General features: G+C 43.0%; 1 protein-coding gene across 3 annotated transcripts in view; it reads right to left on the bottom strand.

Moving 5' to 3' along the window:
* The window catches only part of GKAP1 (G kinase anchoring protein 1), an 83,162-nt gene extending 74,981 nt beyond the window's left edge, over window positions 1–8,181 (bottom strand). Inside the window, exons 1-2 of one of the 3 annotated variants that reach the window (XM_033236965.1) lie at window positions 7,767–8,181; window positions 7,230–7,361 (exon numbers count right to left, since the gene is read on the bottom strand). The gene's annotated coding sequence lies outside the window, so the exon portion shown is untranslated. Of the gene's footprint in view, window positions 1–7,229; window positions 7,362–7,465; window positions 7,662–7,766 lie in introns of those variants that run through there. The other 2 variants (XM_033236967.1, XM_033236966.1) reach the window with 2 other exon arrangements.
* Window positions 8,182–16,854: the final 8,673 nt, after the last annotated feature.

Genomic DNA, 16,854 nt, shown 5'->3' with positions numbered 1-16,854 from the left:
ACTTTGTCATTACTTTTAAACACTTGAAATTAGAAAGTCCAATTGAATCTGAAATCCTGTCATTCACTTATTTATTCATTTGTTTATTTTTGACACAGGGTCTCGCTCTGTCACCCAGGCTGGAGTGCAGTAGCCTGATTATGGCTCACTGCAGCCTTGACTTCCTGGGCTGAAATGATTCTCCCACATCAGCCTTCTGAGTAGCTAGGACTACAGGTGTGTGCCACCATGCCTGGCTAATTTTTTCTACTTTTTATAGAGATGGGGATTATGTTGCCTAAGCTGGTCTCGAACTCCTGGGCTCAAGTGATCCTACTGTCTTGGCCTCACAAAGTGCTGGAATTACAGGCATGAGCCACCGCAATTGCCCCAAATCTTTTCATCTTTATCACAAGAAATTTTCTATTACATTTTTGATGAAAAGAGCTGTCAGATTATTTAAAAAGAATTCCAACTGTTGCAAATTACTGAATGCTTAGATAAAAATTGTTTGTTTTTATTACCTTCTCATACAAATGAAGCTTTAATGGACACTCAATCCTAAGACATCATTATTTAAAAGTCTAGATCAGGAACTGAATATTTTCATTGGTGGATAAACTGATTTGAAAAATGAAAAGTTAATGTTCACAGAAGCAAGTACAATTCTCTCATTAGAAACCCTGAAAAGAGTCTGAAGTTTTATAGAAATTCAACATTTAGTATCTTTCCTATTAATTTACATTGTTTTACTTATCCTAATCATATACTATAACAAGAACGTTTTTCACATTTTTTTCCATCTAGTTCAATACAGACACCTTTAAATCTCTTTCCAGTTTTGGGAGAATGAGATGCCTCTGGTTCTTTGTGTCAGTAATGCAGAAAGCAAATGGCAGGGAACATCAGCACAAGACCACTGACCTGGAGCCAGAATGCCCATCACACCCAACCTGCTATTTACTGTAAGTCCTTGAGCAACCTACTTGATCTCTCTGAGTTTTTGTAAAGACTGAAAAAGTTAATATATGTAAAGTACTTAGAACAGTAGCCAGCAGCACTCAATACAGTCATGCATCACTTAAGGTGGGGATACGTTGTGAGAAATGCATCATTAGGTGATTTCATCACTGTGTGAGTATCACACAGTGTGCTTACATAAACCTAACTGGTACAGCCTACTATCCACCTAGGTTACATGGTATGGCCTATTGCTCCTAAGCTACAAATCTGTATAGTATATGACTGTATTGGAGGCAACTGTAACACAATGGTAAGTATTTGTGTATCTAAAGAAAAGGTACAATAAAAATACTGCTTTATATGTCCATCATTGACGAAAACAAAACATAGTTAACGCAGCACATGACTATATAAGCATTTACGGGTGTTACTATTATTATTAGACTGAAATGTGCCATGAGACATAGGAGAACTGGTACAAACTATTTAAAAATTTGACTGAGCATGCCTGACTCCACTGCAAAGTGTTTTGAAACTTAAACAACATGTGGCCCCTATACAAGCTAAGGCTTTAATCTTTGAAATAAAAGAAAAAAGTTTTTAGGCATTGAGTAGTAGGTGAGTGGTCAGCCACTGAAAAGAGTCAAAGACCTAAAGATGACACATAACATACTACAGAAGGAAAATACCTATCTACCAGAAACCCAAGAGTCCCATTTGAGACTATATCTTAAATAGTGGGCATACAATAGATACTAAATGTTTCTTGAATGAATGAAAAGGAACAAAAGAAAGACAAAGCAAAAAGAAAGTATTATGACAAATACTGTTAATCAAGAAAAGAACCAATGACAAACACTCAAAAGACAAAATTATTTTTCTGGTAAAGCAGCTACCTACGCTATGTCACATCAGCAATCTATGTGTTAACATGTCTTAACTTCTGAAAGGGTAAAATTGAAAGGGGGAAATGCTCCTTTAATGATCCCTTGTTTGATCAGGGTAAGGTGCAAAAAAAAGAGTAAGATAGTGGCAGCCACTTGTCATTATATTACACTTTACATAACAGTAAATATTAAAGACAAAAAATACTACTACTTAATCTGCAGCTAAGGGGATAGGAGATGAAACAACGGGAAGGGCTCAATCATCTGTGCTATGTTATATTTAAAAAAAAAATAGCCAACGTATCAACACATCATCCACCTCAACAGCCTCGACAGAAATCTACATACTATGTCAAAAGGTACGCTGGCCAGTGCTTCAGAAGTGGAAGAGAAGGAAATGTAATTTTAAATGAAAGAAGGGACTAAAACTTAATATGAAAATAATCCCCAATTTCTAAATATGTCTATTATTTATACACATACCAAAAAGAAGAAAGAAATACATGGGATTACTCACTAATTTTCCTTTCTATAGTTTTTACTATTTCCCCAAATGTTCTATAATGACGATATACATATACACACACACATATATATAACATACATATACACACACACACACACACACATATATATATAATTTTTTTTTTTTTAACTGAGACAGGGTCTTACTCCCACACCAAGGCTGGAGCAGTGGTGTCATCATGGCTCACTGCAGCCTCAACTTCCTGGTCTCAGGTGATCCTCCCACCTCTGCCTCCTGAGTAGCTGGGACTACAGGCATGTGACACCATGCCTGGCTAATTTTTTGCAGAGTCAGGGTTTTGCCATGTTGCCCAGACTGGTCTTGAACTCCTAAGCTCAAGCAATCCCCCTACCTCAGCCTCCCAAAGTGCTGGGATTACAGGAATGAGCCACCATGCCCAGCTCTACAATGATCGTATTACTTCCCAAAAAAAAAAAAAAAAAAAAACTAAAAAAGAACAAATGGTTATCTGTATACAAGTTGAAAAAGTTAAGCACAATGTAATCAATACAATATTGATTTTTTTTGCCCTGTGTCAAAATTTAGAAAGGGCAACTAAAGGCCAGAATTGACAACGAGACGCCTTTGGCCATTCATGTCAGTGATGCAGAAGTCAAATGACAGAGAGCAACTATCGAAGACTAGTATGTTGCATACTTTTAAGAGAACATCACCCTCATTAACTAATTTTTCAGAATTTTCAAAAAGATAGTCATGTTATGCAATCCAGGAATTCCTCTGTAACTTTTTTTTTTTAACCTTGATGAGAAAGAAATAAATAGGGAGACCAGGAAAACATTAGGCTTTTAAAAGATACTATATTTCAGGTCATGGCTAGGTAACGTTAGTATTCCTCCAGTCTTGTGTCCTAAATTTCTGCATCTCCACATACAGTCACATCTAAGAGATGTTAGGATAAACAGATTCAAACACAGCTCTTCTCCCTCCCTCTCTATACTTCTTCAAATACATTTGGTCTTTAAAAGTTAGATGTTTCTATGCTCAGTCATCTATATACACATAATAATTAAGGCATACAATGCAAATGAAAATACACTGGACTGCCAATTAAGTTACATACATTAGTCTATGAATATGGTGGCTAATACTGTATATTAAACATTTGCACATTATTAAAATACTACACAAATCAGGTTTTTGGTGCAGAACTCTAATGATTATTTTATTTATATTTTTCCCCTCTTCCCTTGGAGTTTCTTTCAAAACCAATTTCAAGGATATCTGGGCTCAGTGGTGCACACCTGTAATTTCAGCAACTTGGGAGACTGAGGCAGGAGATCACTTAAGTTCACGAGTTTGGGACCAGCCCAGGCAACATAGCAAAACCCTATCTCATAAAATAAATGATAAAACTAATTTCAAGGATAATGTATAGTTGAAGGAAGACAAAATAAATTTACAAGATAATTTTAAAAACAGAAACGCTTCAGGGTAAAATGTGAAATAAACACACATTCTCAATATGCAGGCAGTTCACCATTTATAAATATATATTCTACTATCTTCCACAATGTAATGACTACCACTAGTAAAAACTATTAATTTATACTTAAGATGGCAGCAGGCCAGGCGTGGTGGTTCATGCCTGTAATCCTGGTACTCTGGAAGGGATGAGGTGGGCAGACTGCTTGAGCCCAGGAGTTCAAGATCAGTCAGGAAAACATGGCAAAACTCCTTCTCTACAAAATGTACAATAGTTAGCAGGCATAGCAGTGCATGACTGTGGTCCCAGCTACTTGGGAGGCTAAGGTGGGAGGATCACCTGAGCCTAGGGGTCAAGGCTGTAGTGAGCAGTGATTGTGCCACTGCACTACAGCTTGGGTGACAACCTGAGACCTTTTGTCAAAAAAGAAAAAAAAAAACAAAAGATGACAGCAATGTCAAAAGTGTAACAAAGTCTCTATTTTACAAATACTTCATACCCAAAAAGCCAATTATTTGACTTATTAAATGTAACAGCTTATGTTAGCGCTTTCTACAGCAACTCTCTTTCTTCAGATTTTGCATGTACTCCAAGAAAAAACAACTTGAAATTTCTTGAACACACAATTAGTTTACTTGCTCATATCTTTCTGCTGTTCTCTTTTGTCTACGATGCCATCTATCTCTTAAACGAAAAACTTCCATTTATTCCTCAAAATCATGCTCAGGTGCTAGCATATCTATGAAGCATTCTCTGACCTGTTCTTGAAGTCAAACATTCCCGCCTCTGTCATATTTCCATATTTTAAACTTACTATTATTGAATGGACTCCAAAAAATTACCTCTTTATTGTTGTGCCTAGTCCCTATGATCCTGGTTTCAAGATCCTGAAAGACAAGAGTTTCTATCCCTTACAAACACCACAGGACCTGACACACAGAAGACACATTATTGAACTTCATGGTTACATGTTTTCTTCATGTTTACATTCTTCAAGTACACAGCTATCTATGCAGTGAAAGACGTGCTCTACGAGTAGAAAGAGAAAAACATGAAGTACACAATAGACAATCCTCAAGTCCCATAATGCAGATGTGCACGAGCAATTATTAGCAGTTCAAAGTTGTTTCATTATGGTAAGTACCATTCTAACAAACTAATCGCCACAACCAATTTTGTCTAGGAAGCATATCTGGTTTTAAAGTGTTGATTTATGCCAGCTGGGCATGGTGGCTCACGAATGTAATCCCAGCACTTTGGGAGGCCAAGGTGGGTAGATCACAAGGTCAAGAGATCGAGACCACCCTGGTCAATGCAATGAAACCCCATCTCTACTAAAAATACAAAAACTAGCTGGGCGTGGTAGTGCGTGCCTGTAGTCTGAGCTACTTGGTAGGCTGAGGCAGGAGAATCGCTTGAACCTGGGAGGCAGAGGTTGCAGTGAGCTGAGATTGCGCCACTGCACTCCAGCCTGGCAACAGAATGAGAGACTGTCTCAAAAAAACAAAAAACAAAAGTGTTAATTTGAAAGAATTAGGATGCACTGGTTGCTTAAGTAAACTGCTTCTAAAACTGAATAGCCTAAGCTACAAGCAGGAGAATTTCTTTTTTTTTTTCTCTTTCCGTATACATGGGGTCTCACTATGTTGCCCAGGCTGATCTCAAACTCCTGAGCTCAAGCAATCCTCCACCCTCGACCTTCCATAGTGCTGGGATTACAGACATGCACCACTACGCCGGACTAAGCAGAATTCCTAAGTAGCCGGTAGTCTTGGCCTCTATCAAGGTTTGGAGGCACATTGCCATTATGACCTTATCCCTCTACACTAAGACTTCACTAGAATCAAGACAGACAGCAGCAGCCATATCTCAGTCCAGAAGACCACAATTAGGGAACTTCAGCACACACACACACACACACACACACACAATTATATATATAAACTCCTTAAATCAAGAACAACCAAATATATCACTTTTATAAGATGAATGATAGCCATCTTATATTAACACTACCAATTAGCCTGACCAAAAAGGTATCAATGTAGATGTCAATTAGTGTGGCCTCACTGAAACATAACTTAAATCTAAATTAACTGAGCGTAATACGAAATGGCATAACTTAGATCTACATTAACTGAGCGTAATACGAAATGGCATAACTTAGATCTACATTAATTGAGCGTAATATGAAATGGCACCAAGTATCACTGATTTAACACCTGGTGAAATAAAAAATTGTGTTATTTCATGTTCTGTTCTTCAAATAACTAGACAGTATTTTTCACTTTGGCTTCTTAAAAATTAGGGTTCACAGGCCGGGTGTGGTGGCTCACACTTGTAATCCCAGCACTTTGGGAGGCCGAGGTGGGCGGATCACGAGGTCAGGAGTTCGAGACCAGCCTGGCCAACAAGGCGAAATCCTGTCTCTACTAAACACACACACACACACTCACACACACACACATACACACACAATTAGCCGGGCGTCTGTAATTCCAGCTACTCAGGAGGCTGAGGCAGGAGAGTTGCTTGAACCTGGAAGGCAGAAGGTGCTGTGAGCCGAGATAGCGCCATTGCACTCCAGCCTGGGCAACAAGAACAAAACTCCGCTTCAGGGGGAAAAAAAAAAGGGTTCACAATCAGCAAGTGTGAAGTGCATACTAAAACTGTGCTCCAAACACACTGTAAATACAGTAAACCCAATGCGTATGCCCCAAACTCCATTTTCTCCTCATAGTTAAGTACTGCCATCCCTCTCCAATCTGCAGTTTCCACTTTCTGTAGGCCAAGAAAGTTAAGTAAAAAATACAAGCAGGTACTGAGTGAGGACCTGAGGGATTCTCCCACGAGTAAAGTACATGTATTTTCATTTGCCCACAATGTTCTTTTGGTCAGCTTCTGGGTTTTGCTCTTACTCCAGAATTGAAGCTACTGTAGTGTTATAAATCTGTTGAGAAAAGAGATCTAGATTTCTATGAAGATTTTTAATATTTTAATTAGCCAAAAAGCTTCTCAAATATTCTTATAACTACAAGTCACATTTATTAAATGATTCCAGTTACAATCCCAAGCACATTTACTACACAACAGACAATGCTAAATGGTGAAGGAAAGTGTCTCTGGCTTTTTAGTGTAAGACAGATGATCTTTCATTAGTCCTTCCAATTAAAGCATTAGCATCAACTCTGAAAAATCTGGCAAAAGAGTGAAAAAGAGGATGAAGAGAAAAGGCAATCAGACAATTTGATAAACTATTTTTGTCATTACTGTTCAATATTTATGAAGCACCTTAATGCTCGCGATCTGACAAAAATTCGCAAAGGCTGTTCCAAACAACAACAGAAGAAAAAAAATCAAGTTCGTTTACTTTTCAATAGCTGGCGGGGGAGGAGGAGGAGCACTATATTCAAAAAGTAATTCACTATACCTCATTCATGAATGAACGCCAAATTTCACCCATAGGCTGTTAACCGATGCTCCGAAACTTATTCGCAAAGTACATAGAGAAAGAAATTGCGCTGGGCGAAACCTAACTCGGGCAGAGAAGCGGCTTCAAAACCTGAAAGGGAGAAAACGAGTCAGGTCTTTGCTCCAGAAATTTCCGAGCGCCCAGCTCCCCGGGAGGGAGCGCGGGCGCCAGCGACGGGGAGGGGACGGTGGCACCTGTCACTCGAGCGGCCCCCGCGGGGTCTCAGGAGGCTCAGCGGCCGCCGGCCTGGGAGTCTGCTACGAGTCCCTCTCCGCCGCCCCGAGCCTTGAGCCCAGCGTCGGGCCGCGGCCCTTTCCGCGGAGCGGCCCTCCCGTGCCCTCTGCCCAGCGGCTCCGGCCAGTGGGGCCCGTCGCCTCAGGCCGAGTCCCCGCCACCCGAGCCCGGGACGCCGAGGGGAGCGCTGTCGAGCCGCTGCCTACGCCTCCGGGGCGCCGGAGCGGACCCCGCGAGGCGGGCCCGCCTCCGCGTACTCACCGGGCCTCCCGGGCCGCCGGCTCGGCCCTCCTCTCCCACCTCCCCCCGCCGCCGCCTCTCCCGCGGCTCCCCGGGCGGCCGCACTGGGCGCTGAGACTGGTCTGGGTCAGGTGTCGGCAGGGCTGGGGGCAGGCTCGCGCCCGACTGGGGTCGCGGTCGGCCCGCGGGCTGGACACTAACGGGTCCCGGGGCGCCGGGGCGGACCGCGGCGGTGAGCGCGGCTGCAGGCTGCGGTGAGGGGCGGGGAGAGCGCGGCTGCGAGCAGGCGGGCGGGCGGAGGGTGGAGGGAAGCCCGGGCGGAGGGGGCGGCGTGAGAGCCTCGGGGCGGGGGCGGGGGCGGGGCCTGGCGCGTCCGCCGTGCGCGGGGGTTTGTTTATTTTCGCGGTTGGTGGCGGCGCTGGCGCTGGTTAGAGGTTCGCCGGTGACGTGCGTGCCCGAGTTGGGGGAGAGGACCAGAACCACCTGCTGGAGAAGGGGAGCTACGGGGGCCGGGCAGGGTCCAAACGCCTCACGTAGGCGGCGGCGCCACGGTCTTCGGGGTCACAGGGAAGAGAAGGGCTCTCCTCGAGCTGGTGGAAGGAGGGAGGCCTCCTGAGGGAATGAGACTCCAGGCCACTCCCCCACAGCAAGGCAGGACCACCTGCGTCTCGGAGAGCAGTTAGAGGGCCCTGGAGTGGAAAGGGCGGTGGGACCTTGGTAGCCCGGGTTCCCTGCAACTTGGGGTTCGACCTCCAGGCAGTGAAGTAGGGATGGTCCTGCAAGTCAAGATTCCAGTAGCAAGACTGCATCAGATCTCTGTAAGGAAAATAGCTAACATTTCTCCGTTCCCTGTAGAGTTGCAGGGCGCTATAACGTTATCTCCATCAGGTAGTAGTGGTCTAACTTTACAGGCGAAGTGAAGTGACTTACCCAAAGCCTCACAGCTGATAAACGGGAGAGCCGGAACCCAGCCGTACTGGCTTCCAATGCTGTGAGCTTACCAGCGCATCACATTATCTCCATAAATCCCCCTGATTCAACTAATATTAGACGCCCCACAGGTAAGATGCTGCAGAGTTACAGAGGGGAGTTGAAGATACCTTTGCCTTCAAATAACTAAGGCATAAAACAAAGATAAAATAGACAATAAAAGACAAACCATGATAGGTTCCATGTGAAAAGTGGCAGAGTACTGCCAGGAATCAAAGAACCGTGTATATCTGTCTTGGGGATAAGGAAAGAAAGGCAGCATGAAGGAGTAGGCATTTGGGATTGACCTTGAAGGAGACAGGGAGAGTTTGACAGCAAGAAGGGATAGCACGAGAATATATATGAAGGTGAATCAGTGAAAGTTGTGTTGGGGAAAGAGGAAAGACTCCAGGGTATGTTGAGAAGTGGCAGAGACAAAGGAGTATGGGGCCTAAGATGCCAAATGGATGCATTTGTATTTAATTCAGCATTTTGAGTTTTCGTGGTTCAGAAGTTTGGGAGAAGAAAAGGAGGTTTTTTTCTTTGCGCGATTGATTTATATGTGAGGGGAAGCAGAAATTAGAAGTGGAAAAACTGACAGTTCTACTGTAGGCCAGGTAAAAGGTAATGATGAGTCTGACCTAAAGGGACAGCCAGGGGAATTTAAAAAGCATGGTTGAGAGATGATGTGCATGCAGAATCTATAGAATTTGGCAACTGATTGATTAATTGTGGGTAGGAAGAGAGAAATCAAAGAAAGTGGAGGTTTTGAGTTTATAGATAATTGCAAGATTGAAAAGAGACAATTACAAACAAAGGAAAGGAGGAGCTACTTCTTGAGAGAAGATCAGTTTAGATTTGGACATTTTAAGAATTCACAGGGTTGTCAAGACAGCCAGAGAGACATGGACACTAATATGTTAGAAATAAAGGTTTTGTAGTATGAGAAAGAGGACTGAACTAGAAAATAGACTCATTAATAATCAGCCTAGCAGTGATATTGCTGTGAGATAAAAGAAGAAAACAAAGGTCACCATCTTGGAAAACACCCTCTTTAGAGTCTCCTCAAAATGTGGTCAGTGGCCCAGCAGCACTGACATGAGGACGTTAGTTGGAAACTCAGAATCTCAGGCCCCACCCCAGACCTGCTGAACCAGCATCTCCAACTTAACGAGAACCCGAAGAGATTTGTGCCACATCAAAAAGTTTGAGAAGCTTTGATCTAGGTGAGCGAAGCCAGCAAAGAAAGGGTGTAGAACAGAAAGTGGGAGGAGAATAGGGTAATGCAGAATCATCAGCAAGGTAAATTGGAGTTTCGCAAAAGCAGAACTGAAAGGAGTGTTGATCAACAATATCCAAAACCACAGAGGTTGAAAAGCACAAGGAAAGAAGGTATGTTTGCATTTTGTGATTAGGTAGTAGGGTCTTTAAGACCACATTGTTCTCATTGAAAGCCTGGAAAGAAAGATTCCCTTTCTGGTTGAGGTTGGTCTAGGGATCCCATCTTCCTCAGTTCCCACATATATGGGACATACCGAGATACGTAGATAGATTTGACAGTGGGAGAAAGTTTCCCTTCCACTTGCTTTTATTTTCTCAGCAAAATGAGGAACAAGATCATTTTGGCAGACTGCTAATTGTCCATCACAATTTAGTCTCCCCTTCTCCCTGAAAACACAGACTGCTTTTCTCAGCCTCTCTTCCAGTTGCATATGGTCAAGTATTAAGTTATAGGACATGAGCAGATGTTATGTCTGCCACTGTCAGGCCAAGGCGTTTACTTTGAGAGTACTCGTGCCTCTTTCATGCATTTTCCTTTCTGCCAGCTGGACCGTGGACACGGTGACTCTGCTTCAATTATGCAGATGACCACAAGCCTCTGGAGTTGGCCGAGCCACAAGAAAGAAGGTGCCTGGATGAAGGAGAGCTACCCACTGACCTGGACACCCAATTATGTGAGCAAGATATATTTCTATTGAGTTGGAGCCGTAACATTTTGCAGTCTATTTGTTATAGTAGTTTAGCCTACTCTAGGTAGTGTAGTCCTTAATGGGAAGTAACGAGAAAAGAAGAGAGAAGAAGGGAGGTGAAATCAGAGTTTGAGTGAGGGAGAATGGACTGACTAAAGAACATGGTAAAGTTTCCAGGCATTACTAAGAGCCCCACTGAATAAGTGGTCATGAATTTAGAGTGAGGCTAGCCACTTGGTTATGCAATTTTCTCCAGCCATAATCAGTTGCTCATGTGCAGGCACTGAGTAGGCAGTTTTGGCAGTAACCAGGACTGAGATTTGACCAGGTAAGCATAATGAGGAGCTACGGGCAGAGTTGGTGGTGGTAGAAGCAAAGGAGGCCTTATAATTTCAGAAGTGGTAAGAAGTTACGAGAGGAGTGAAGAACAGTGGAAAGATGGTAGAGTGACTGAATTGGTGTTTTTGATAGGTTGGAGAATTGTTGAAGTTTAGTTACTATGTGGAATGACCTTGGAACGATAAGAGATGGTTGGAGAGTGGAGGCTTGAATTAAATTAGAGGAGGGGCTGTAGTTATCAGTAATATTAGAGTATAAGGAATGCATATGAGAATGGATAATTGAGGTACCAGAGGGTACAAGATCCTTTGAAGGGAGGTCAAGGAATTGAGATGCAGTAAGGACTTTGAATGAACATCCACACAGTTGTATATATATCTATTCTACATACGTACATACATATATACACATACCCCTCACAAAGAATTACTGCAAGAGTAATACCACAATAGTGTTGTAGTAGTGAGTAGTTTTGGAGAGAGTGATAGTAGCCCTAGTACTACAATCTTTCATCTATGAGTAAAGGGTTGAATTCTCCAAATTAGGCTGCACAGGGACATGAGTGGTTTAATATGTTAAACTCTTGCAAATATCACATTTCATTAAACAGATGCTCTCACGTTTTATGTTGCTAAAGTAAGATTTCTAATTGCTTCTCTCCGACCTCTCAAATTACGATGGTAACTGCCTTCTTTTACAGGAAATGCCCATCTGTCTGTATTATAAACCAGACACATGCCAGGTTTTCCAATTTAAATGACAGTGCTTTAAAACTTGTCATAGACTACTCTGTCCTACCTCCACTGTGTATTTCGAGTAGATAATCTACAGTGATGCTAGCTCTGCCACATCAAACAATGCACAGTAAATGTTCAAAATCTACATTAAAAACCTCGGTTATAAAGAGCTAGATACCCTGTTTTACATGATGTGATTATTACTCATTGCATAATCAGAACATCTGTATCAGAACCTCTCATATACCCCATAAATATATATACCTGCTGTGTATGCACAAAAATTAAAATTACTATTATTTTTGAGATGGAGTCTTGCTCTGTCAACCAGGCCAGAGTGCAGTGGTACAGTCTCCGCTCACTGCAACTTCCGCCTCCCCGGTTCAAGCAATTATCCTGCCTCAGCCTCCCAAGTAGCTGGGACTATAAGTGCATGCCACTATGCCTGGCTATTTTTTGTATTTTTAGTAGAGACAGGATTTCACCATGATGCCAGGCTAGTTACAAACTCTCAATCTCAAGTCATCCACCCACCTCAGCCTTCCAAAGTGCTGAGATTACAGGCGTGAGCGACAGCACCTGGGCCAAAAATTAAAATTAAAAATTAAAAAAATTAAAACTTCAGTTATAGCTTAAGTTAACAATAAGTAGGAATGGACTAAAGACCTGATAAATTGAAAATAAGATTACTCGTAGCTTGGGAAATGATGTACTATGTTATATAACGTAGGGGCTTTGGACTCAGACTGCTAGGGGTAGAATTATGAGGTTATGGTGAGGATAAGACACGTTACACACACACACAACCATTCTAAAGACTGCAAGTACGTATAAGCATTAAGTTAGGTATGGTTATTCTATTATCATACTTATTTCTACTTATTATGGAATTGCTTTGACTGTACATGGACTTTTCCTACTTAGAAAATGTTCATTACATCTGTACATGTTAAAACCCAGTGGCAAGGGGACTTCTGGTTAAGCATAGTTCATTGAACACACGTTTGTCTCCACTTACTCCAGAGACCTCATTAAAATGACAGTAAAGGAATAAAAAAGATATAAATCTATAAAGAAAAAGCAAACAGGGAAAGAGCTCCCCACTGAATAAAATGCCAACAAAACTTAGGAACGTGGAAAACAGATGGATGAGTGATCACTGACTTACCAAAGCCTCCAAAGTGACTACTTAAGCTTTTGGGAGGAGGCAGAACCAGCCATTAAGTAAACCTATCCATGTCACAGCACCCTGGAAAGGCTCTAAAACTAGAGCTGCCTTCTCTTTTTTTTTTTTTTTTTTTTTGAGGCGGAGTCTCGCTCTGTCGCCCGGACTGGAGTGCAGTGGCCAGATCTCAGCTCACTGCAAGCTCCGCCTCCCGGTTTACGCCATTCTCCTGCCTCAGCCTCCCGAGTAGCTGGGACTACAGGCGCCCGCCACCTCGCCCGGCTAGTTTTTGTATTTTTAGTAGAGACGGGGTTTCACCGTGTTAGCCAGGATGGTCTCGATCTCCTGACCTCGTGATCCGCCCATCTCGGCCTCCCAAAGTGCTGGGATTACAGGCTTGAGCCACCGCGCCCGGCCTAGAGCTGCCTTCTCTTCGAAAGTAGAGGGAGAGCAGGGCTGAAAAGGAGAATTCACTGCGAATGTTTTCTAAAGAGAATGAGATCCTGCCTCCCCTGTGTTCCCTACTCCATTCCATGCTGCCCAAATTCACCAGAAGATAGATGGTTTGCTTTCTGGAGAGGTTGATTCAGAGCTCTCCTGGGCACCAGGCAGAGCTGAAGACAGGGATGACTCACTACACAGAAAAGCAGAATTAAGTGAAGTTGTGCATATTAAATTATAAGGCAGACCCCTTTCCCCCAGCTTCATTCACAAATTCAGATCCTGCAATGCTGGGATCCTGTCAAGAGACTGGAAGCTTCCTCTTAGGGGAAAACCAGCTGCTCCAAGAGAAGAGGTCTCCAAATACTGAGGTTTGGGGATCCCATGGTGAAGAGTGTGGCTTGTTGCCTGTCTCCTACAGTCAGCCCAATAGTCAGCAATCCCTGATTGTACCTACAAGGGCTCTCATCAACATTTTATTGCCTCATTCTTTTATTTGAAAATTTTTGGCTGGGTGCATGGGCTAACACCTGTAATCCCAACACTTTAGGAGGCTGAGGTGGGAGGATCACTTGAGCCCAGGAGTTCAAGACCAGCTTGGGCAACATAGTGAGATCCCATCTCTACAAAAAAGAATAAAAAAATTAGATGGGTCTAGTGGTACACGCCTGTAGTCCTAGCTACTTGGGAGGCTGAGGCTTGGAGGATCATTTGAGCCAGGAGTTTGAGGCTGCAGTGAACTGTGATTGCACCACTGTACTCCAGCCTGGTTGACAGAGTGAGACTCTCTAAAATAATAATACAAATTTTAAAGGTTTTTTAGAGATAGGGTATCTCTGTGTTGCTCAGGCTGGCCTCAAACTCCTGGCCTCAAATGATCCTCCTGCCTGTGTAAATTAATTCAACCATTGTGGAAGACAATGTGGCAATTCCTCAAGGATCTAGAACTAGATATACTATTTGACCCAGCAATCCCATTACTGGGTCTATATCCAAAGGATTATAAATCATGCTACTATAAAGATACATGCACATGTACGTTTATTGTGGCACTATTCACAATAGCAAAGACTTGGAACCAACCCAAATGTCCATCAGTGACAGACTGGATTAAGAAAATGTGGTACATATACACCATGGAATACTATGCAGTCATAAAAAAGGATGAGTTCATGTCCTTTGCAGGGACATGGATGAAGCTGGAAACCATTATTCTCTACAAACTGTCACAAGGACAGAAAACCAAACACCGCATGTTCTCACTCATAGGTGGGAACTGAACAATGAGAACACTTGGACACAGGGCAGGGAACATCACACACCAGGGCCTGTTGGGGAGTGGGGGGCTGGGGGAGGGACAGCATTAGGAGAAATACCTAATGTAAATGACGAGTTGATAGGTGCAGCAGACCAGCATGGCACATGTATACCTATGTAACAAACCTGCACGTTGTGCACATATACCCTAGAACTTAAAGTATAATAATAATAACAAAAAAGATCCTCCTGCCTCAGCCTTCCAAGTAGCTGGTACTACAGGCATGAGCCACCATGCCCAGCTATCACCTTATTCTTAAATGTGGTGAACAGCTGATGATCTCTATTTATTTGAAGAAACCTCCTTACATGAAAGACAGAACCTACAATGAACAAACAAGAAAAGAAAAAAAAAAAGAGCTTCAGTGGCCAGGTGTGGTGGCTGACACCTATAATCCCTGCACTTTGGGAGGCCAAGGTGGGCAGATCACTAGAGATCAGGAGTTCGAGACCAGCCTGGCCAACATGGTGAAACCTCATCTCTACTAAAGATACAAAAAAGTAGCTAGGCGTGGTGGCACACACCTGTAATCCCAGCTACTTGGGAGGCTGAGGCAGGAGCATTGCTTGAACTCAGGAGGCAGAGGTTGCAGTGAGCTGAGGACAAGCCACTACACTCCAGCCTGGGCAATAAAAGCAAAACTCAGTCTCAAAAAAGAAAGAAAAAAAAAAGGACTTAGAGGAAATAAAAGCAGTGCAGAGAGCCAGAAAACATGTCAAAAATCAAGAAATTCTCAAAAATTTTAGCTTCCATATATACTTCTCCCTCAGGAAACTGCTGGAAGGAGCACTCCATCCAAGTAAAGGTGTATATCAAGAAACAGAAAAACATGTGGCTGGGCACAGTGGCTCACACCTGTAATCTCAGAACTTTGGGAGGCTGAGGCAGGTGGATCACTTTAGGCCAGAAGTTTGAGACCAGCCTGGCCAATATGGTGAAACCACATCTCTACCAAAAATAAATTTAAAAAACAAAACAAAACCCGATGTGGTGACACATGCCTGTAATAACAGCTACTTGAGAGGCTGAGGCAGGAGAATCACTTCAACCTAAGAGGCAGAGGCTGCAGTGAGCTGAGATTATGCCACTATACTCCAGCCTGGGTGACAGAGTGACAGTCTGTCTCAAAAAAGAAAAAGAAACAGAAAAACGTGGGATCTGGTAAACCGGAACTCCAACCAAGGCAGAAAACAAAGAGAATTCCCTAGATCAAGCTTTTCCAACCCGTGGTGTGTGGCCCAGGATGACTTTGAATGTGGCCCAACACAAATTTGTAAACTTTCTTAAAACATACTTTTTTGTGATTTTTAATTTTTTTTTTAGCTCATCAGCTATTGTTAGTTTATTTTATGTGTGGCCCAAGACAATTCATTTTCTTCCAGTGTGGTCCAAGAAAGACAAAAGATTGGACACCCCTGCCCTAGATGAAGGTGAAGAGAGGTTCCAGGAGGTCAGCTGTGTAGCAGGCCTGGAGAGCACACTAGAGGATGGAAGGCTCTAGAAGGGATGTCTCCAAGAAAAGAAAATGGAAATGATGGATTACCTAATATGTCTGAACCTTTTGAACAAAATTGCACAACTGTGGTGGAAAATACGGAGATGTAATGGTGATAAGTATAGAGAAAACTAAGCAACCAGCAAGGTGTGGTGGCTCACATCTGTAATCCCAACATTTTGGGAGCTGAGGCGGGAGGATGGCTTGAGCTCAGGAGTTTTGAGACTAGGCCAGGCAACATTTTGAGACTTCGTCTCTACCTTAAAAAAAAAAAAAAAAGCCAGGTGTACTGGTACACATCTGTAGTCCCAGCTACTCAGGAGGCTGAGGTGGGAGCCTGGGAGATTGAGGCTGCAATGGGCTATCATTGCGTCACTGCACTCCAGCCTTGGTGAAAGAATGAGATCCAGTCTCAAAAAAAAAAAGAGAGAGAGAGAGAGAAAACTAAGCTACTTAAGAAAGAGGGAATAGCTAGACACAGTGGCTCACGCCTGTAATCCCAGCACTTTGGGAGGCCTAGGTGGGCAGATCAGGACGTCAGGAGATCGAGACCATCCTGGCTAGCATGGTGAAACCCCGTCTCTACTAAAAATACAAAAAATTAGCTGGGTATGGTGGTGGGTGCCTGTAGTCCCAGCTACTCAGGAGGCTGAGGCAGGAGAATGGTGTGAACCC

Source organism: Trachypithecus francoisi, unplaced genomic scaffold (assembly GCF_009764315.1).
Source record: "Trachypithecus francoisi isolate TF-2019V2 unplaced genomic scaffold, Tfra_2.0 Lachesis_group16, whole genome shotgun sequence".
In the NCBI taxonomy this organism is placed as follows: Eukaryota; Metazoa; Chordata; class Mammalia; order Primates; family Cercopithecidae; genus Trachypithecus; species Trachypithecus francoisi.
This window is presented reverse-complemented; position numbering and strand designations above follow the sequence as displayed.